This window comes from Eleginops maclovinus, chromosome 14 (genome assembly GCF_036324505.1).
Source record: "Eleginops maclovinus isolate JMC-PN-2008 ecotype Puerto Natales chromosome 14, JC_Emac_rtc_rv5, whole genome shotgun sequence".
In the NCBI taxonomy this organism is placed as follows: domain Eukaryota; kingdom Metazoa; phylum Chordata; class Actinopteri; order Perciformes; family Eleginopidae; genus Eleginops; species Eleginops maclovinus.
This window is the reverse complement of record NC_086362.1, coordinates 5,459,769-5,483,058: the sequence shown is the minus strand read 5'-3', so window position 1 is coordinate 5,483,058 and position 23,290 is coordinate 5,459,769. Positions and strand designations below refer to the sequence as shown.

Sequence of the window (23,290 nt, the reverse complement as noted above, 5' to 3'; positions counted from 1 at the left end):
CCTACTGTGCATTAAATGAATCTACCCTCGAGAGCCATGTTGCACTTAACTATTTCCATTTGCCATGCACACATGTTCTGACGGGGGGGAATTATATGAAATGTGTGGATAAAACGATGGCTTTGGATTTTATAGGACCCTTCTGCCTTATCCTTTCGTCATGCCGCTGCATCACAAGTTTCCGAGTCACTTATCAAATGAAATGGCGGCTCATTGTAGTGAGCCATTACCATGGAAACCAATAAGGATTTGAGGTGGGTACTGTATTTAATGAAAGTACATTAGCTATAGCTTGAATAGGTTCACTGGGTGTGTTTTTGACCGGGAAAGGCTCTTTTAATGAGAAAACAAGCTTCAGCTCATGTACTCGCCAGGGCCTTCCGTGTTATGAATAGCTTGGTCGCCTATACATTACGGTAAGAAATTTAACATGTCTGCCAGGGGTACTTGGGGAAATCACATTCCTTGGTGTGTGGGAGTGTTGCTTTTTATTACCTGCCTCAGAGCTTCAAATCCAATTCCATCTCCTCACTTCTCCCTGGGCCTTCCTCTGTCAGTGCAGAGAACATTGGATAGGTGATGATGCAGCCTCATGGATAGAACGGCTATAGCCTGCAGGTGACTTTAAATTAACACCCTTCATTAAGAGCATCCATCACACGGGATCCATAGGGAATCACGGCCCATGACACATGAGAAAAGAGCCCAAAGAAAATGGCTCTAATTCTGAATACATGCACATTGGTCCTCAGCGAGATAATCTCACAAAGGTGTCCTCAATAGAATATTCCTGGTATAGCTGGAAGATGTCATAAATTCTTCTTCCTGTGCTGCTTTGGAACGGTAGCTGGCGGTTAAAAAAGGCACATTTTCCAACCGCAGGGTTAATATGAACCTTAGTGTGACAGTTCTGTGCTGGAATGGGAAAGGCCTGGGCATACATTCTTTAGTTTTTTTTCACACGGCACAGCTGCATCCTTTATGAGGTAGAGAATGCCTAACCAGCCATCCAAGACAGCAGACAGGCCAGGCTTCCAGGGTGACAGCAAGGGGTTCTTCGTTTACATTCAGGGGGACTTAGTGAATATTCCCCCGGCCAACTTATCCTGCTGAAACAGCGGCCACACTTGGCCGACAGAGCCGTGATTTTTTGGGGGCCTGGAAGTCGCGAGGCTAGCGGAGGCTTTAGCGAAGGGGGGGGGGGGGGGAAGGCAAGGAATCTGGGCTTCCGAGCACACCACTGGGCCGGGATCCCTGAGTTGAATTTCTGAAAGGCTCATTATTCTGGATTGTGGAGAAAGTGGCATTGAGGGGTAGAAGGGGTGAACAGGAGCTCAAGGCAAAGTGTCCGTCAGAACTGCTGCGGTGCGTTTAGACACATCACCGCTGGGACAAATGGGGATCAGGGGTTGGAGTGAGCGCATGTGACTCACAAGAGTCAGTACCACTGTTTCACTGTACAGATGGCGTCATGCCAAGGTAAATGAGGCCCGATAGACTCATTTGTTTTTCTCTCTCTCAAATCAACCAAGTTTTAGCAAGTGTTGATGAAAAAAAATATTAAAACCTGCACCACAGGAAAGACTAAACAAATAAAGACTATCATTGATCATGCACCTGTGACATGATTATGTTGGAATCAAATTAGAACACGAAAGAACTATGTAGAACAATTTATTCTCTTTAATTTGACAAAGACTCCAGTCTTAGTGCGGCGGAATACATTACTATCTCGGCTTACCACACTCATAACCGACATCTCACCAATCTACATTCAAGGGCTTCAAAAGGGAATAAAATTATGAGGAAATTACAAGGCAAGTGAGTTTTGGTCCCACACGGGGAATTAAAACTTATTATCTGTGACAACCTGTCAGCCAGTGAGAACTCAAACACGAGCACAAAGCTCTGTAAGCCACAGAAGGGAGTTGGAAAAAAAGAAATGATAAAAGAAAAGCGGAAGGAAAAGAGAAAGGGGCAGTTAGAGAAATCATACTCGCACCAAAAAAGCACCTCTAGGTAGGCTGAAGTAAATGTTTTTGACGACTGTGATTTGACAAGCTTGATCTCAATGTACAGTATGGTCATACACATGTTCAGATCCTACGTTTGTTTTGGATTTGGAGTGAACTGATCTTGTTCGGGAGCTTAGATTATATTCTTTCAGGAGATAAATAATGTAAGAGGATACACATAACTTCAATACGCCCTAGAGACAACATCTATGCATTACATCTTTACGTATGATAAAAGAAAACCTGATGTTGAAACAAAGGACAAATCACCTGCCATTAAACAAGTTCAAGCATAGCCCATCACAGTCACTTTAACCAGTTCAAGGGAATTACAATCCTCTCTGGAGTCTACAGTCAGATGCAATTAGTGGGACTGATGGCAAATTAGGCTAAATGATCATGCTATCTGATTTAATGGTCCTGGAATGGCGCTCGCTCGCACTTCCATAGTCATGATGTCATCAACGCGAATCCCTCTGGGAGGAGTCAAACATTTTATTTTAATGTCCCCCAAGGAAATCCACTCCGATTCGGTCCACCCACCCCTAAAAACCCACCTGGGAATGCCCGAAGAGCTGCATGAAAGCACCGCGAAGCTTAGAGAAAAACTTCAGAAAGAAAGAGCTTCTTAGAAGTTGGTCAGAAACATCCAAGCATTACCAAGTTTAGGCAACTTTAGAAAAGCCTTAAAGCTTGGCTACTTCTTAGAGATTTTTTTTTTTCTTCTTAAAAGACATCTAAATCTTTGGTGTGGTAGTTTTGACCAGATGTGTGCTTTGCCCCTGCATGAATATGTGAAAAGAGATAGTACAATGAGCCAAGCCTCCTTGTTAAATAATACAGTTGCGGCGGGGAGGGGGGGGGGGGGGGGAGGGGATGAGGAGAATTTTGGTTGCTCAGTCCTCGGCTTTGTGTCATCCTGCTGACATCTGCTACATTTGCATGGCAGCTGGAGATCCTTGGATTAAGCGCTTACAAGAGTATTGCCATATCTCATTTAACAACATAATCATCTTATGAGGAAAGCGATGTTTCATCCCTGGTGCTTTACAAAGCTTGGCATGCAGTTTCCACCGACTCCCCCTTTCTGCCTCTCATCTCTCTTGCCTTGTGTCTATCTTCCCTCCAAACTCTCGCCCTACTGTGATGTCTTGCAACTTGGGAGTTTTGAGTAATCGTGTTCAACAGGACATAGAGTGTAGATCACGTTATCTAGCAGACGGCTCTTTGAAGAACATGTTTTTGTTTTTCTCCGAGGCTTTCTGGTCCTCAAAAACTCAAATCAACATTTCACCAAGGTCTCCGGAATAACCGGTACAGAAATGAAGAGCCACATCAAAACAACATCTTCAAGGATGTCTGTGGTTTTTCTGATTTGTTTTCTTGTGGCGTCTCTTGATTTTATACCCTTGCTTTTTGGGGATTCAAACTATGTGTCAAGTTATTTAGGTTCATTATATACCCAACAACTTCAAAACTATTTTTCGCTCTATAGTTTTTTTGTAAACTTGACCATATTTACAGGCACCAATACATCTACTTCACAACCATATGGTATGGAAAGCAAGTCTTCTATCTGCTTATTCTATAAGAGTGTTGTTGGCATACATTCATGTTCCCCATAGGTCAAATAACTTTGGTGGTTCAAAAGTATGATTTGTTACTTATGAGCCAAAAACAAATAGGTTTTCCATCTTTCTAAAAAGGGCCACTGTCCTGAATCATTTTTTGTAATGTAATTTGTTCTGAAAATAGGAATTCCGAGTTAGGGCCACCCCATTTCTGTTAGCCAGAGCTGCACATGTTAGCATTTAGCTTATACGTTAAACTAAGTTGATGCGTGGTAAATATGTAATGTGGTCAAAGCAATGTTGCTTCTGTTTTGAACTGATAAAGTTATCTTTAAAAATGTTACAACAGTAAGCTCAGCATAATGGGAAACAACCCAGATAAAAGAATAGATAACAAAACTCTTTAAAGTAAAGAGAAAGCAAGAGCAAGTCCAGACGATAGTTCCTTACATCAGTAATGGTTTGCATGGCTTCACAAATAGTTTTTTTTACTGTGACCTTTCCAGGCCTGAGACAGGGAGATAAATGGCTCTGTGTCCACTCAGGTTACCAACACAAGTCCAATTATTTCGTCTTGGCCCTCCAATCTGGTTTTGCCTTTTTTTGGTTTTCCCTGAGCGTGTGATCAAATCTGTGCCCGCTCCTGGAGTCTTGGCTCGCTCCGTCTCTCCTCTCCACACCATGTTTATTTCATAAAGAAATCCACAATATCAGAATCATCAGATGAGTGCATGATATGAGATAGCAGCGCGGCGCAAGAATGTGCTGATGCTGTCAGGAGCCTTTTTCCTTCTCTCTAGTTGCAATGGCAAGCGATTCATATTTTGCTTTTACAGTGCCTTACATTCATGATTGTCTCTACACAAAGAACAAATCAGCTTGGCAGACAAATCTCCTTTCTCTGTCTATGGGAGGAAACATTTAGAGAAAATATCGCACACTGTATAAGCATAAATCACTTTTAAAATGCTGCAAAGAAAACGAACAATGGTTGCATTAGCATTTCAGTGGACTATAAATGCCTCTTAAGTTTGGTCAATTAGACATATAATACATTGGCACAATCTCTATAAAAGTTCATGAAACCAAGCATGCAAAACGTTTGCTATACACACTGTGAATGAGAAAGTTCTAGAAAATTCCCAGAGGATTTTATCTATACAGAAACAAATGTAGGTCACTAAAGCAATACCATTCGTGACGCCAGAAAGCAATAACCGCAAGGACGAGGTAATATTAGCCTTTATATGAATTGTTTACAAAGAAGGGCATTCGCCTCAAGGCAGAGGGTTTTTTTGTCTTTCTACAAGACCTATTTTCTGTCCAAATTCATTCGGGGACGAAGCGGGTCACGGTGACTACTGCCAGCTTTTTCGGTGGAATAAAGTTCATCTTGACATCACTCAGCAGAGAGCCATCAAAGCGATCTTAACTTCCTCATAAAAGGCGTGAGGATTTGGTTTACTCTGCACTCCCACTCGAGCACTTCAAGCTATGTTTGTGCCCTCCGATATCCTCTCATATATCTGTGCGGTGTGCTAGGCTTCCTCACAGTCTTGTGTTTTCACCTGTTGTTCGGAATAATCAAAATGTTTGTTTTTATGTGACAGGAACTCTCCGAGAAAGTTGCATTTTCAGTGTGGTTCGTTGAATTGTCTCCTTGTGAACAGGATAACGAATAATCTATCAGTCCGATTTACAATAACCCAGACTGCACATAAAACCTGCACTTTTGCACAAAGACTGGTACCGGTATCAATCAATGTAAATATGTTTAACAATCCGGATACAAAATGTGTTAATTGAATTCCTTAATTCCATTTTTTGTTTTAACAGATACTTACCTGTACATCATTTTAACGTTAATTCTATTTTATTATCCTGTGTGCAAGATTCCAGATATCCCAAATGTAACCTAGCAAAACAGAGTTCCTTGTTGATTCATACTTCAGTATGGCAAAAAAAAATAATGTTTTCCCTTTTCCTGTCTCATCAAGTCTCGACACCTGACTTAATGCTTTTCATTAAAGCTGCATATTGCATATTTAGTAAATGATTCAAGCTGTGGAAACTCCCTGGTCGATGTTTAGCACATGCCATCAATTTCTGTTCGGAAAACTAAAAAGCGGTCTATGCAGAAAACCTTCTAGTTTTCCTATTTGATCATTTAACCATGACTGATGTCTACAATTAGACATGCATGCATGTTATTCATGAGCTATATGTTGTTTGAAAGCTGCAGCTAAGCATATGGCTGGGTACATTTAAATCCGTTGAAGGGAACAGGTGGTCAGAAGGAGTAGGGGTCTCTGAAGGAAAGGGGAAGGAGATAAGACCAGATAAAAATATAAATCAACCAACCCTGATTTATAATGCCGTCTTTAAGCAGGGGACTGACTGCCATTGGAATTTATGTGAATACGTTTTGTGTCATTCCAGTACAATAAAGGGATATATAAATTAAAAAACACGTTTCTCTTAGTGACACATGTTGATTCTGACTCTTAATTATGGAGTGGGTTGATGGATTTGTCCGCATGCGTAGAGGAGAACGCACTCGGGATTTGTTTATGAGTAAACTAATTACCACCCATGTACAAGATTTTCCATTAAACGTAAGAGTCATCTTGAGTATTAGCGCTGCTTTCCGCCCCACACCACAACCCCCCACCCTCCCTCCCTCCCCGCTTACACACGTTTTTCCTTTTCTTCCAATATCTCCCTGTGAGCAGCCATGGGGATGGGATGTAGCCCAGGGGCATCGATTTCCCTGAGCAAGCAGCCTGCGATTGCACACAGGCCTAATAAACCTGAAAGTATATATATTTCCCCCATTTCTGTTCTTTCCTATTTTTTTTCTATCTCTCCCCATCTGCTTCCCTTATACATACCTTAACAATCTGAATATATATTCATTGCAAATGCAGCTACGGCTGACACGAATTATATCTCTGGCTTACCGTTACTATGGAGGGAAAACTTAGCCCTCAACAGGTGTGTGTGTGTGTGTGTGTTATTTGTCATTATTTAGACTAAAGGATTTTTCAATGTTGGCTTCCTGTATAATTTCCATTTCAATTAATTATATTCTGCCTTAATAAGACAACATTGCCCTTTAGTTCACGTACAGCATTCAACAACACGACAGAAAGATTCTGTAAATCCCGATAATTTACTGATAAAAAAAAAAAAAAGTTATATTTTCTATCTTTAATTTGCTAAATGTGCCCGTTGCATTACCTCTGACTGTAGGTTTTACACAAAGCAACAGTTTTGCAGGACATATGGCAAGCAAAACGGGTGCAGTCTTGTGTGGCACTGCTTCATTGTACACAGATGTTTGACTAGAGTGGAGAAAACATTTACGAATTAAGTATTAGATACATTTTATTACTTCCTAGATTGATGTTAAAGTAAAATATTGTCTAATAATTATTGCCAATTTAAGCATAGCAATAATATACAGAGTAGTATATGAAATATCTATGCTCAAAGGTGTGCCTACAACGTTCCACAGATCCAACATCCAAAATAAAAGAGGCAAGAAAGACGGATTGTTCAAAGCCACTGCTCTTCAAATTATTTCATTTTTTCAAATGACGGTTGTAAAATTAATCAAAATGTGATCAAAATGACAATTTGGTCCTCTAAACATATCTTTGTTAAAGGCAAGATATGTTTTTATTCTGAATTTGGTATGTTGGTGTTGCAGGGTATCATATTTTACAGACTTTGTTGGATATTGATCCCAATTTTTTTTTTTACAGTAATAATTTTTATGTCTTTTAAAGAAAGTGGGATAAAAAATGCTTCCTCTAATATCTGGATAAGATGGCTAATGTAAACAATATGCTGTGTAGAAGTTAAACTATCAAAACATTGCTTTTGCATTGCAATACATATAACTCTCATTTTATCGCCGAGGCCTAAACTAGGCAGTTTAACAAAGTGTGTGAGAATAAGGGAAACTGGAATCAATAGAGACTTTAAACATGAGACAAAGTCCAAGACCAATACAAGTATGAGCCAAAACAGCCCTAAGATCAAGATTTTAAATAAATCACGTCTGGAGTGGACTCAAGGACTGGCACAGTACAACAGACATGGTCCCTGTTTTCCTGGCTTAGGCTGCACCCATCTGACATTCCCCCAAATGACTACAAACTGCTGTTGGACAGGAATTATCCATATTTTACTTCCTGTGTAGTTATGATGTCCTGTGTGTATAGCAAATCTGCAAATGTTTAACAGACAAGCATAATTCAGCACCTCTCCAAGAAGCAGCAGTCACAACAAAGCCCTCCGAGCGAGCTGCTTAAATACAAACGTGAGGAATTATGTGCCGAGTGCCGCGCATCAGTCACATTGATTCTCCAGGCCTCATCATCCTATATAAAATCCTTAGTATAATAATGTTGTCAGTGGATTTGGCGCGAGGTGTCTTCACGGTGCGAGTGTCAGTTCATTTAGACGCTCCCTCGGAGCCCTGGCAGCTATCATTGCTCATAACCGCCGTGTCAGTCAAAGTCGTGGGCAGAGACACAGCATCCTGCCCTTCGGAGGTGCTAACATAATGAAAGAAAGACGCCACGGCTGCGTTAGAGGGTGCGTTAAATGTTGTTCCACGAATACCAGACGTGTGACTTGGGCAGACGATAATGGAAGTAAACTACTTTGACGCACTCGACTGTCAGTTTGCTTTCATGGTAAAGCGCACTCGCTCCCCGTAAGCAAGTGACTGTACGCCCCCCTGGATCCCTCACTTGTCAAATTGTATTTTGAGATCAGCATGCGGGTTCTGTGTTTTGATAGCAGAGTGTCAAATCTCACCTTGTGTTGAGTGTCAAGGGAGAAGTTGAAATCTTCCAGGACAACAACAGCAGGAACTTCACCTGGGAAAAAAAAGAGCAGAAATCAAGGAAACATTTCTTCAAATTTTCATTTGCGTCTTTGTGTTGATGCCTCAAGCCAACCTGTAAATTCCATTACGAAATAGTAAAAGGAAATGTCCGTTAAAGCCCAAATTCTGCATTCAAAATGTGGATAATAGTTCATTGTCATGCGCAAACGGAGTTCGTTCTTCCCTCAGAAAAATAGGGCAGATAAAATCCTATACAGCCAAGACAACACCATTGGCAAGTCAGGTCAAACTTGGTATCGCTACCAACATGCAATTAGTGTTTCAAGAGAGATGGGTCAAAAATCTGAAATGAATAAACAGAATTGTACAGGAACATTTTCCTTTACAATTATCTTTTTTTTTTAAATATACAAAAAGGCACAACCTTCGTTTTCAACTTCAAGGTGATTCCTCATGTACTGCCTCTGATGTTTGGCCTTGAACATAAAAAAGCTCATTATATTTTTTGTTCAAAGTGCAAGTCAAATTCCGCTTTATTGTCAAAGTTTCCACATGTGTTATACATACAGAACATTGAAATACCGTTTCTGGCAGTCCCACAGTGCGAACATAAACAAGAACATATAACAAAGAGATAAGAGCCTAGGGAAAAAAATAGGGGGGGAGGGGTAAAAAGGGGTATACAAAAAAAAAAAAAACTAAGTAATATGTACGTATGTTAGACCGATAATAATGTGATAATGATGTGAGCGCTGCATTGAAAGCAAACCAGCATGATACATACGTTCCTTATTTGGCTTATTTTGGCTTATATGTCCAGCAGTGGCTCAGTCAGTAGGGGCTTGGACTGGGAATCGTAGGGTCACCGGTTCAAGTCCCCGAACAGACTTGAAAATATGGAAGGTGGACTGCTACTTGGAGAGGTCCCAGTTCACCTCCTAGGCCCTGCTGTGGTGCCCTTGAGCAAGGCACCGGAGTAGTACTAGGATGGGTTAAATGCAGAGGACCGATTTCACTGTGTGTGCTCTGCTGTGTGCATGTATGTGACAATAAAGAGGGTTTCATCCTCCGATTCTATCTTCTATCTTATTTGATATCAAATACATGGACATGCTTATGATCAAGAGATCGCTCACTGTCTGTGTCGCCAAAAAGATGGGTAAATCCGACATCATAGTCACCTCCACCCTACATTTCATCGGCAAAAAAACACTGTTCTAGGTTTGGTCCAAAAAAAACGCTCCTTTTTTTATAATGCCAATGTCCTCTTCATCCCCTCCATGATAAACGCAGGGACAACAGTTGAACAGTTTTCCCTGTGCATGATCATTTTCCACCCTCCCCCTCCCCCTGCATGTTCCATAGCGTAATTAAACTTGCGTGGAACAGTGCCGTGTCGCCGCCCTGAGCAGTATGGTGGCTCTGAATGCCCAAGGTGTGTTATTAACTCGTATTAGTGCACCACCTGCCTTGCCATAATGATTAGCTAATTGGCACGGTGCGTGTCTTGAAATAATAAAGAAAAAGGAGACATTTTTACTCGGCTTAGGGAGAGGGAAGCACATCAAGTGAGTGAGTGCAAGGCTTCTGAAATCCACCCCGAGCAGACCTCATGGCTGCCAGACTCAGAGGCACGACGGGAATGTGAACCGAATGGATCGTAAGTAGAGATTGCAAGTGGTGTTAAATATATGCATTGTTCAATTTTTTAACTTACACTTGAAATAGTAAAGACTTCAAGCCACTAAAAGGACAAAGAAGTCAAAATATTCTTCCTGTCCCTGTTTTTTTTTTACCATGGTTGAAGAATTTTCAATAGCTATGATTAAAATGTCTTGATGGCTCAGATGCAAAGTTCTCCTTAAAATAAATTGGACATAAATATGAATAATGTTATATATCTAACTGTGACACAATGTACTGTGTTTAAAGCTGCACTTGTTCTTTTATTTATTATTTATTTCCAAATAATAATTTAACAAAGTGGAACATTTAGAAGCTAAAAGCCCAAAAAAGGGCTGTGTTGGTTGGGTGGAGAGCTCTATAAGAAGAGGACATATTGGATCAACATTTTTTGAGAAAAGCTGGCTTTAAAAAATAAATGGGGAACTTCTTTAATCTCAGAGCATAAGGTAATATAATAAAAGCTGGGTAGGATAGCGGCTAACTCATTGGGTTGCCATATTTAAATGATTTTCGGTTATACTTCTACTAGAAAAAGTGGATCAAAGAGGCCCCCAGGAACGTTTTCCAAATGATACAGAGAAAAACTTAGAAGGGCCATGTGAAACTGTATGTGAAACTGATGCAAATCTTTTTTGCAGCCTAACATGACCTTTAAATTGCCAAAAGAGATGTTCAAAGCCAATTACTGAAGATAGTTACAGCTGTTTATCTTCACATGGCAGAAAATGACAGACCAGTCTGCGCCGTCAATCACTTCAGTACAGGTCAGCTCCTCCACTGTCTGCTTCAAATGTATTCCCGTTTTAGAAGCGCATTCTTTGCACCGCAGAAAGACAGAGACAAACATACCTGCAGTCTGAGCAGAAATAGTCAAACACAAAGTATAGATCTGAAATGTTGCAAGATTACGGACTGAAGATTTCTTTGATTCCCACATGGCAGGAACAACCTCCTTCCTACTGGGCCAATGACACCAGTGAGTCTATCAATTAAAAAGCAACCGGTGAAGTTTAAAGCTGATCATTCATAAGAAAACACATCATTTGTGCCAAGGGAACGAACTGTAGCCGGTGTTGAACTCACACAATAGGAATCAACACACAGCATCTCCTTCCTTAACCAATTAGAGAAGACCTTGTGTTGACTTCACTCGCTACTTTGCTCCCCATTGCACAGCATGAAACGCCATAAAAAAGTTACTAAAAAAGGAGAAGCTAAAACACTGGCATTGGATGTAAGAAGTTAAACATGAATGCAAACGCGATCATATCTCAAATGTACAAAAGCAAAGAAAGGACGTAAGAAGTAACCATTGTTGGGAACTACACCCTGGGAGTGTCGGACTTGAAGATGAAAGCAGCTGGTGTTTCCCATCTACGTTGTATTACTGGGTACTGAAATTATTTAGCACCATTTGCTTTTTATTTTATAGGAGAGAAAAGACACATGGTGGCTTTTTCAGCACTTCACCAATGAAATACTCTGACGACATATCAAAAGCTGTGCTTGCCACGTACCTCCAGGCTGACATTTTGCACGGATGTCAAAAGTCTTGCAACGGGCAAATGTCAACTTCCCTCACATCAAGGAACAGGTGTGCCATGTCTTTGTATACCAGTATATGTTGCCTTTGGATACATTACATTGTACTGTTCAAGGGTGTTGAGGATCTGCCTCAGTAGAAGCAGTGTGCAAGATTCATTAGAGGGGTTTGTTTTTCCCAGATTAGAACATGAAAGTGTGTGTGGTTTACGATTGAAGATTCTCTTTGGTTTGGGGTTCCATCGTTTCAAACAGCAAAGGAGAATCTGAGGCACTGGTCCAGAGAATCAAAATACCTTAATTGAAATTGCATGCTAAAACCTGATTTCAGCCAGAATGAACACAACGCGAAACCATCCTGTACCGGGAGAGACTTCAGAGACTTGGTCCAAAGTACAATGGAGCGCACGGATTTAAAGCAACTAACTTTATTAGAGGACGAATGTTTTCCATGCCAGGTGTGTCTTTAGAGTCAAACAACACACACGCATATTCTTTTAAATAACCACCATTAATTAACATCTTATCCAGCACAGGATGGTGATTACATACAAATCAGAGCTCCTGTTAAGTGGAGTAGAGCATGTTTTGGTGGGGGGAAAAAAAGAATGCAAATTAGGACAGACTTTTTCTCGCTAACACACTCATTTCTGTCAAAACAATGTCACGATTGGTAGGAAAACAAAACACTCCATAAACCACATCATCCTCCATGAATTATATCGTTATTAGTCAATTAGATAGACATCGCCAGCCCCTGGTAGGCCACTTAAGCCTACTGTACGTCACTTGAGTGGATTGCATTATTTATCAGCTGCTGAATGGAGTGTGATCAGGGACCCACATTTTGAATTATCCAAGGACTTCATGAAGCTCCGATCTTAAACAGTTCTGAGGGGGTTGCCTACTTAGTCCCAGACGGCCTCAGCTGCAGTACTTTGGTCTGGGCGGTTGTCACTGCGATAAATAGCAAAAGGGGAAAGTGGCTAATTGTAGAGGTTGCGCTGGGGAGTCCCCAGGCAGAAGAGATAACACGAGCGCTCCACGGGGGCCTTATCAATGAGTAATGACCTTGCCGGTGTTCCTTCACAAACCCGGCCATCCACAAGCTCCCGCGATAGGAAGTGACATCATCTCTAGGTAACCAAATGGATAAGTAGGGGGTAGCTTTGGTGGTGAGGGGATTGGTTCCATTCTTAAAAGGTGCATTGGGAGGCCAGGGAGAGAGTGGTGCTTACATTGTCCATTAGCACAGTCTGAAGATGTTCTCCTGGGTTTTGTTTCACTATGAAGTCACAAGGCAAAAAGCTTTTGGAATATTTCTGTCCTTCCAACTAGGTCATGGGTGAATGGAGAAGAAAAACAGATAAATAGTCCTTTTTGCTGAAAATGTACATTTGAAATAAATATTTAATCAGTGAAACCAACACAATTATTCTGTTCTTCCATGAACCAATCGGATCCTCATTACTGACCTATAAAATCTAATACGAGGAAACAAAAAATGCTGTTCTCTTATTGCTGTTGCACCATCACTTCCCCCATCACCACCACACATGAAATAACAGTCATGTCCTGTGTTGCATCACGACTGAAATCCTCTGTTTATTATGACTATTATAACATTCAGTCAATAGAAAACGAAAATGTTACTTTTTCTTTTCTCCAACATTATGGGTGAGTGGGAACTTTTTTGCCTCTAATTACCTACGTACTTGTACATACTAATGGTCCCTATTGTTAGTACCACAACGTATTCATTGCATGATACAAAACACTTCATCCATCACCGATCCATTGGAGGTGGATATGTAAATCTAATGTTTCAAAGTTGAGCAGATCTAAGCGAAAGCTGGTAAATACATGTGAGAAAATGAAATAAATATGCTGTTGTGAAGTTGAAGCTTTAAACCATCAGTACGTGATTTTATTCCAAACATGTAAGGCCCAGATTAAACCATAAAGGCTTTAGATAACACACAGAAAACACTTAGTGGAACAACAACACAGCGATTAATAATGTACCCTTTAATAGCTAACTTACTACAACCAAAAGCAGAAGGTGGGGGTGGGGGAGGTGTATCGCGTGCTTTTCCCTTTGGTATTGCTGCAAGGCCGCCTTGGCTGTTTTTTCTCTTAACCCAGTTTCCAACAGTGTGTTTCACCTTGGAGCGAGCAGAGAGGCACTATTCAAATGGGGATAAAGTAGGCTGACGGTCGCTTTCCCCCGGTAGAAATGTCCCGCTTCCAAACCTAAACATCTCTCCTTGCTCCCAGAATAAATAAAGAAATAAATCGACGACAAGCAGAAGACGAAGAAATACTAGCGCTGCTGCATCCTCCCGAGGATAACAAGAATAATGCTTTCATTTGCAGCGGGGGCCCCCACTCGGCACCAAGTATAGACATGGCTTTTATGGCTGTAGTATTTCTGATTGGCAACCTAGGACAGCCATTTGAATTATTTAATAGAGCTCCCGTTCCCTTAGTGGAGGGAAAAAAAGAAATATGTTTGTGTTTGTGTTATTGGGAGTTCCTACGACGCCTCGCTCTTTATTGTCTTTGCTTTGGCGTTCTCTCAGGCTTAACTTAAGTCAAGAGAGGCTTTTGTTTCAGCAAACAACGCAAATGTCACTTTAATTCGGAAGAACAATGGCAGGAAATATTTCGAGAGAAAACAAAGCATTCATGGCAGGAACAACCTAAAACTACCTTTTAATATTCCTAATGCTGGAGCGGTGAGTTAAATACTGCCTCTCGGTTCGTCGCCAAAGGGTGAATCTGTCAATTCAAAGATCACAATGTACAGTATATCACAGAGAGGATATCGAAGGAGCTCTTGGCTTTTACCAACCTGATCCATTTCCTGCCTCCAATGAGACGGAAAGAGAGGGATGAGTAAGTCTCTGTGGTGGAGCTATTGCTCCCAAGAGCCTTGTGTGGGAATGTGCAGGTGTTACACGATCTCTTCTTCCCTGCCCTAACAACATTCTTCCAATCGCTTGCTCTCTTACTTCCTGTTTCTCTCTGTCAGCGGGTATCAGAGATTGGAAAAGACTTGAAATGAAATTAGATAAACAACAGCAAGTCAACAAATCATACCTACTGCTGATTAATGCATTGTGACCCAGCGAAACAACACGATAATGTCTGTTTGGATATATACGCGAATATAAAAAGCACCTTGCTATCTGGGGGTAGCGTTTAGATATGACCATCAACAGCTGGACACTACCCGTTTGACCAGGCCCCGTCTCAAACCCCCCCCCCCCCCCTTCCCATCTCCACGTCCTGTCTTTATCAGGACTGATCGCCTCAAGCCTGTCTGACCTTGGCAAGCAGATTAAACAGCAGACAGATAAGAAAGGGCCAAGGGAAAGAGCAGGGAGGGAAGGAGAGGCAGGAGAGGAGCTGCTTGGCTATGGGATGCATTTTTTTCCGAAACTCTTGCTGTTTGAGAACCCCAATTTACATGGCCGGGGAAATCCTGTGGGAAGCTTTATGATAGATGAATAGGAGTGCTTTACGAGGAGGAGGAGGCGATGAAGTCTAGCATGACCCGCTTTTGCAAATTTGGCCTTGGGGAAAAGGATGAGGAAGCCGGGAAACTGAAGCTTTTGCAGAGTGAATATCGCTGTTGGGTCCCGCATGCGGCGTTACAGTGCTAAATATATCATCGCGTCTTATTTGGGATAATGAATTATACTTTATAAATGTCATATGCCCTATCAGCAGGTTAGCCCTTGAGTTTATTTAAACCTGTAGTTTTTTGAGGATGTAATAAAAACAAAGACCTTCAGAAGAAATCAAAAACATGTTGTGTATCAAAACCATTGTAAATACATGAACATGTGAAATAGTCCCTGCTTTTCATATGAATGTGTTGAATAAAACTCAATTGATTTCAGTCGTGTCTGGATTGGTGTGTTATTGTAACGCAGGTGCAAAAAGCAATTGTGACACAAGGCATCAAAGCCTATGATTATGACCGTGGATTATTAGTGACAGCACAGGAACAGTCTGTGCGGGGCAAGACGCTAATAACCAATCGGTGTGTGCCTCCATGTCCCCTCATGGACACGGCCTAATGAGAAGTGACCCTTAATTGTGTTGTTCTGTTAAGGTGGCACGCTGTCAGTCGAGATGGAGAGGGGAGAGGAGAAACTTTCAGTTAATTCACAAAAACAATCAAAACTGACTGATAGAGGAAAGAAATCCGTTATTAGAGTGCATGTGGACTGAGTGATCTCAACATTCAAACGAGGGCGAAGAAGATTCCGATCTTTTACCTTAGTAAAAATAAGATTCCACAGTTTAGAAGTACAACATCCGCTTTCAAAATAATATTGAAGTGAAATTACAAATGTATTAGCATCAAAATATACTTATGAGTACTTAATATACTCGTAAACAATTAATACTTAACGTACGGGTAATTAAAAGTACTCTTTATGCAGAATGCCGGTTTCTGAATATTATATGTCACTGGATTATAATGAGTGGTTTTTTGATGCGTACATGATTTACATTTGCAGTATTTTTTAGCATAAAATGGAAATACTCAAGCAAAGTGCCTCAGAATTGTACTTAGGTAAAGTGCTTGAGTAGAAGTGACTTTGCACTCTTGCTGTTTCACTCTCACGTGTAGCATAATAATGATCCAAATGTCACCAATGTACCATATAGAAGAATTAGGAGGTTTGCCCTGTGTTGTCCAGGGGGCTGAATTAGCTTTTAAACTGTCCCACTGTGTCGGTGCTGTAATTGCGCCGCTCTAGGAAGTGTTGCCCCATGGCTATACCGCTCCCCGCCTTCATTCCATCCCGCCATGACAGCTGGATCTTCGCTCTGATTGGGCGGCTGCTGTGAGGAGTTCCTGACCTTTCAGATGGAGCCCGATTCGGTTGGCCAGTTTACATTCTGTCAAACATGAGTCTGTGAGGGAACAGAAAACTGCTTCGCTTCCAGGAAATGTCAAAACAGCAGTGGCAGGTCTTGGCTGGCACTGTGATATTATGGTGAAAGATATCGGCAGAGGTTGACATGTGTCTTGCGGTTGACCGGAAGAACTCTGATTTGCATACGAATGCTTGTTCAAATAAACAACACTTGATGAGGTTCATAAAGATCAGACTGTTTGAAGGAATTAGAGAACAAAGTGCACATTTGTCGCCGAAAAAATAAAGAACATTAGGGCTGGAGAGAGCATGTTATCTTTGAAGTGCCGCTGACTTTCAACAGGAGGGGAAGTTGAAGAGAGCACTGCCACGAATGCTCCAATTAGTAAGATAATTACTCTAGTATTAATACTTTAGTTGTGATTCATGGAACCGACTGCCAGCTTGACACTTGAATTTCCTTACTTTTGATTTGTGGAGATGAGAGTCAGACTGCCACTGATGTGGAAGAACCAGCTTTCTAGAAAGTTGTGAGAATGTGCAGAGCTTTGTGTTTGAATACAAATAAATATTCTTACTTCTGTGTGTGCTAGTGGGCGAAAGATGTCATGTGGGAGCATATGCGTGTGTGCACTCCCTATACTAGAGCTTCTCTTATGCCAGTGCTGTGCAGCATACATACAGTTGGAAATAAAGTCGTTTTTGGTACACTAGCGGAGCTGTTCGGATTATTTGTCTGTAGCTTTTTTTTTTTACTCAAACCATGATCATTTTTGTAATCCTTACTAAGTAGTTTACATAATTGACGGGGTTGTTTCCTAATCCTAATTGCAACCTTATTGTTATACGTCACACAATAACATTGGCCAAGCTTTCTCCATTCAGACAATATTGAGAAGGGAAACCCCAGCGTCAAGTGTGAGGACGAGATCATGTTTAGAAAATGTTTGGCACTGAAACAGAACTTTAAAACAATGTTCAGTTTGTTCACTTGTTCGCTCCCTCGCTCACTCACTCACTCACTCACTCACTCACTCACTCACTCACTCACTCACTCACTCACTCACTCACTCACTCACTCACTCACTCACTCACTCACTCACTCACTCACTCACTCACTCACTCACTCACTCACTCACTCACTCACTCACTCACTCACTCACTCACTCACTCACTCACTCACTCACTCACTCACTCACTCACTCACTCACTCACTCACTCACTCACTCACTCACTCACTCACTCACTCACTCACTCACTCACTCACTCACTCACTCACTCACTCACTCACTCACTCACTCACTCACTCACTCACTCACTCACTCACTCTGCAGTGCACAACGGATTAAAGCACTGGGGGACGGCATTCCAAAACCCTGCATGAGGATCTTTACTACAAGTCCTGTTGGCTGGCATCCAATAATCGTTCAGTAACAGAAAAGCCATTAATTAGGTAACATAATAAGCACACCCTGTGCTAGAGAGACATTTCCCATCCCCTCCTGCAGCACAAGGGTCTGGGCTCTCTCCTCCACCAGAGGTGTCACTGTGATCCCTCTCCTGCCTCCGCTAATGTCAGCATTAATAACTCGACATGACTTCATCTCCTTAGCTTACGTCCAGCAGGAGGTGCTGGGAACGGCCTGTGCCCATTGTTATGGCGATTAATCTGCAACCAAGTTGTAATGCCGACGGTGGGCCCGGGCCTGAGCGAGTGGGGTCCTGTCTGCAGGGGCGGTCAAGGGCATCGCCATGCCCGACCATGCTAAATGTGTCAGCGCTTGCCTCGCCATTCAAAGCGGAAGACTGCGCACACAGACTGTGTTTGACTTCTCTGTTTGGTAGGAGGGTGGTTAATGGGGTGGGCGATGTGGTTTTAGTCCGTGTGTGTCTGCGGATACCTTTGCTGTGTCTGGATGCACGGACAGCTTTGCTTGTTTGTGTTTATATTTGCCTTGGCCGTGTTATCTTGTCTGCAGGATAAACTAAATGTGTTTTTCTTGTAAACACCATTTCAGCTTTTCCTATTACAGATGCGCATCAGTTGACTTAGGGCTGCTCGATGGGCATAAATTGTCTGGGCCATCACACAGTGGGATTTGATAACCTTAAAAGCGTAAAAGCGAGTCAAATGTTTGATTTAGGTTTGTTCTTAAACTATAACATTCATTTGTTATACATTAAACGTGTTTTAAGTACACATCCAGTAAAAATCACACACCTTAACTTTGACTTCTCACACTGGCATTTGTAGCTGAAGGTCAAACATGTCATGTGGAACAGCATACTGTTACATATGTGGCCGCCTGTGTGTGTGTGTGTGTGTGTGTGTGTGTGTGTGTGTGTGTGTGTGTGTGTGTGTGTGTGTGTGTGTGTGTGTGTGTGTGTGTGTGTGTGTGTGTGTGGAATAATAAGCATTTTTTGTGTGACATTGCGGTATTTTACAACCTGTTGCAGTGCACCGTGGGTATTGATGACGCCAACGGTAATTGCTATGTCATTCTCTAACCATTATACAAAATTGTACTTAATATTAAATATGCTTAGTGAATGAGTAACGGAGCGAGTCTCTGCTCTCATGATATGCTGATATTTTCAGAACGCTATCATATCATACTTCCTTGAAGATCCTGTCAGAAGAAACCTCAAGGACACATTCCACTCTTACAATTCAGCTCCGGTATTTTTCACTCATGCATTCAGAGTGTTTTTCCAAAAGCCTGCCGCATAGCCTTCAAATATTTTCTTATAATCAGTAGTCGGCTACTTTTTCTTCTGTCCTATAATCACAGCCTGTTGAAAGCCGGTTTTTTTATTCTAGGAATCTACTACTGGAGCCTGAAATCTAATGAAAGTCTATTATAGCATTGACCATGAGAAATCTACATCTATCTGAACCATAGGGACTGCCTGGTGTTCCGTCAGCTCAGAATTCTGATGGAAAAAGTCTGAAAGAACTAATGCCACAACCACAGAAACAAACACCCATGTTGCTCCAAAAGTATACACTAGCCCTGCAACACAACATGGATAGCGTCTATCTTCTGAGGGATGGGTCGCTGGAGAAATGGTCATTAGTTTCTAGGGCTGTTGACCAAATGGACCATTGAGGTTTCAGGACAAGGGGCCTTTGGAACATGGCGGCCTGACCACCAGTTTCTCCGATTAAAAGCTGCTACATTTTTGTAATGCTTAATCCTCGTGACGAATGCATGTTAATGAGATTGAAAATCAAGACGATAATCATATACAGTGGAGGTGAATGATTTGATAGACAACGGCTAAAGGCCTTCTGTAATCTGACAAGGCTGCGTCCTCGCTCATGTTTGTTGATTGATTGATTAAACTGCTGCCCTGACCCCCATTGTACCTGCTTGAACCTGTCTAAAACATGTTGAATTTTAATGAGCACTCCCATGTAGGGCATTGTAATACCATACAGTCTTTGGGGTATTTTGTGCTTGGGGGGAGATTTATTAGGTCTAAACACAAGAGGCGTATCTGAATATGTCATGTATACCTGTCAAGGGATGGAACCTGTGTGTCAGCCGAGGGAAAAATTCTTGTCGCGTTAATGTGCTGCTGACGCTCCCCAGTCAAACGAGCAGCTTTTGACACTTGCCTTTGTCCTATAATTTGCATCTGTGGCGATGAGTCCTAACCGCGAGATAAAAAAAGCAATTTTTGGTCTTTAAATCCTCTCATTACCAGATCAGGCGTCATGGATGCAACAATGAATTCGGGGCAGCTACACATTTTCTCCGGGATTTAAAGAAACAGCAGAGGCAACTAAGACACAACAAGGTTCTCTATTTTTCCAAACCAGAGCTATACTGTTATACTTAGGCTCTGTGGATCTTTACTGTATCTTTCCTGGTTGGTATGGATACTAATCAAATCAGAACGATACAACAGGGTTTCAGTTTAATGCCCCTTTTTCCAATGGTGGCAAGTAATGTGACTCCAAATTGGTTCTGATCAAACCACTGATCCTTAAACGGGGTGTGTGTTTGAACTACTGATATGAAAGTGCTTGTTTGTGTGTATTCAAAAAGGGAGCTGTTGTGTGTGTATGAGGGAGAAGGAGATGAGTTGCTTTGCATGTCGGCCGTGTTAGTCAGGAATTGATCGGCTGCATGCATTAGCAGATTACGTATTGATGAGGGGAAAGATTTATAAAGCCCTGATTGATGGTAGCAATCCGGGAGTATAAATAAATGAATGTGTGCCCGCCCCGGATGGCGTTGGCAGTAAAAGCCTTGATTTGCAAGCTCATCTGCAATCGCAAATGTCACATTTAGTATGTCCTCATCACCAGGCACCTCTGACGGATAATGTTTACAGTGAAGTCAGAAGTCCTCAAAGGACAACAAGTCTCGCTGCTCTTCAAAGTGACGCAACACTGTGACCCTCAACTCTCAAACACAGCTGAGGGAAGGATACACTAATCAAAAATACTGTTGGCTTTCTTTCAACGCCTTTATATTGTGGTTTATAGTTTGCCCAGACGCTACATCTTGTGGCTCTATTTAAAATGTATATATAAGCAAGTCCTTTGAACAGAAATAAGAATCAAAAATCCATATTTCGCAAATAAATGAATACTTTGTGAAACTGTGTATTCTCACCCATATCTGCACTGGTGTATTTTTTATACCTACAGGAAAATACATGTTTGACAATCTAAGTTACACAAGTTAAAGTTACTTATGATAATTTGGATTAGTTTTTCTGTGTATTTATTTGTAAAAGCTACAACAATTTTACCTTTCTTATTTATTTAAAGTCTCTTCTTTTAGATTATTGTATATGCTCTAACATTTAGCAGAGTATTTACTCATTTTATGAATGGTGTCAATCAAAAGTATAGACTGTATAACATATGAACGGTGTATATCGTGCATTACACCATGCAAGTAGCTAAGAAGACCTTCTTTAATTTTAACTAATGTGAACAACTACTATAAATGAAGGTTTTCTGAGAGTTTTGAATCATGTATGCTGACAGTAACAACCGGGATGTCCTCTTCCAATGCCATTGAGAGGAAGGTCATTTGGTTTGACCCCTGCAGCAATCATGAGATGCCTACAGTATATCAGCAGCGCGTTGTCTGATAGACTCCTCTCTCTGAGTCACAGACACTCTGCAGATGCCCTAGAATTGAACCTTAACAGTTAAATCATTTACTGAGGGGGAAATCCTGTGATAGGGTGGCTTGTCTGACCTCCACTCCCAAACCCGCCACCCCCCCCCCCCCCCCTACCCATCTGTCCCCAATGGCTCCTTCCAACCTTTGACCTCCACCCCTCCCAGCCATGCTAATGGAATCTAATCACACGTATTTCAGATCACATAACCTGATACGAACTTCCTCCAGCAACCGGAATAAAAGTGATACGATTTTATCCACTGGCTGCGTGCCACGAATCCAAACGGGTGCCTGAGTACATTATTTATCTGCTTAGAAGCACCCTTTTGCCCTTGGTGATTTTCACCCATCTCCAATTTTCCTTTTTGGTTGTGATGGGAAGATAGTTAACTTGGGTTAAGCGATGGTTAAGTAGCCTGTCCTTTATCCCAAAGATTCTCTTTTCTCGAGGCTTCTTTTTATACAACAACATTGAAAATAGTGCCAATTAACACTTCTTCCTAACCTCGCTTGCCTGGAAAGTGGATGTGCAGCCCACTGGGGCACCAAACTCTGTGACAATGATAGCATTAGTTCTAACAAATTAGACACATGATGTCCTCCTGAGCCTCCTTTAGATTCTATTCTACTTCAAATTGTTGTTGCTACAACGGCATAAGATTTTGTGAAAAGTTTGTAATTTTTTTAGACCTGGGATGTCAGGAAGAAGGAAGGCAGGGGAAATAATCTGAGTTCTCATGACTGAAAATACTGAAAGTCAAAGCAGGATTTCAAATTATGGTCTGATGTATATATTTTACTTTGTAGAGTGAATTGACATAATTTTATTGTACTTCCTTTAGTGTAAATATATATTCCCTCCTTATTTGTTAATTTAAGAGTCGTTTTTTTGAATAATTGTTGTATATTTGCTCCGAATTGTACAACTAAATTCCCTCTTACTGTGGTCATGTATACACCGTGATACACCAAAAACAAATCCCTTGTATTCCTTTTGAAACTAAACTACAATTAATCAAAATTTGACCAAAATCAAAACACAATGCTATTTATAAATAACAAAAACTAGCAAAATATTTTGAAAACATTGTTGTGAGGAAGAGTTGCTCTAAAAAATAAAAATCTAATAACTTCATATATTTTTTGATAATTATTCAGATTAGGAAATTTTGTTTTGAAAATTTTAGTTATTTTTTACTTTTTAAATAAGTAAAAAAAGAACGACTATAACTAACTTTCAAACTATACCAAATGTAAGCGATATAAAATACTTTACTGTCTGCTTGTGAGTTCTAATGACAGCCTTCAGAATGTAAAGATAATCGAGTTATTTGCGTGTTTTGAGAAAGTAGGTAATCTTTGTACCAAGTGCAGGCATATCTAGGGTTTAAATATGCTGACACACACAAACAAACAAGTGTTGGAGGGACTGCGCCTCCTCCCGGGATTGAACCTCCTCCCGGACAGAATAAATAAATGTTTCTCAGCAGCCAGTGGCCTGCATGCTGAGCAGTCCGTCAAGCTCTCCGCGCTGCTTCTGTGAAGTAAACAAATGCTCGCGCTGATT

General features: G+C 41.2%; 1 long non-coding RNA gene across 2 annotated transcripts in view; it reads right to left on the bottom strand.

Annotated features, from left to right (window-relative positions):
* LOC134875726 (uncharacterized) overlaps positions 1–23,290 on the bottom strand; it is a 182,948-nt gene that overhangs the window by 147,614 nt on the left and 12,044 nt on the right. For both annotated transcript variants that reach the window (XR_010167269.1, XR_010167268.1), the window contains exon 2: positions 8,417–8,478. This is a non-coding gene — a long non-coding RNA (uncharacterized LOC134875726). The remainder of the gene's footprint in view (positions 1–8,416; positions 8,479–23,290) is intronic.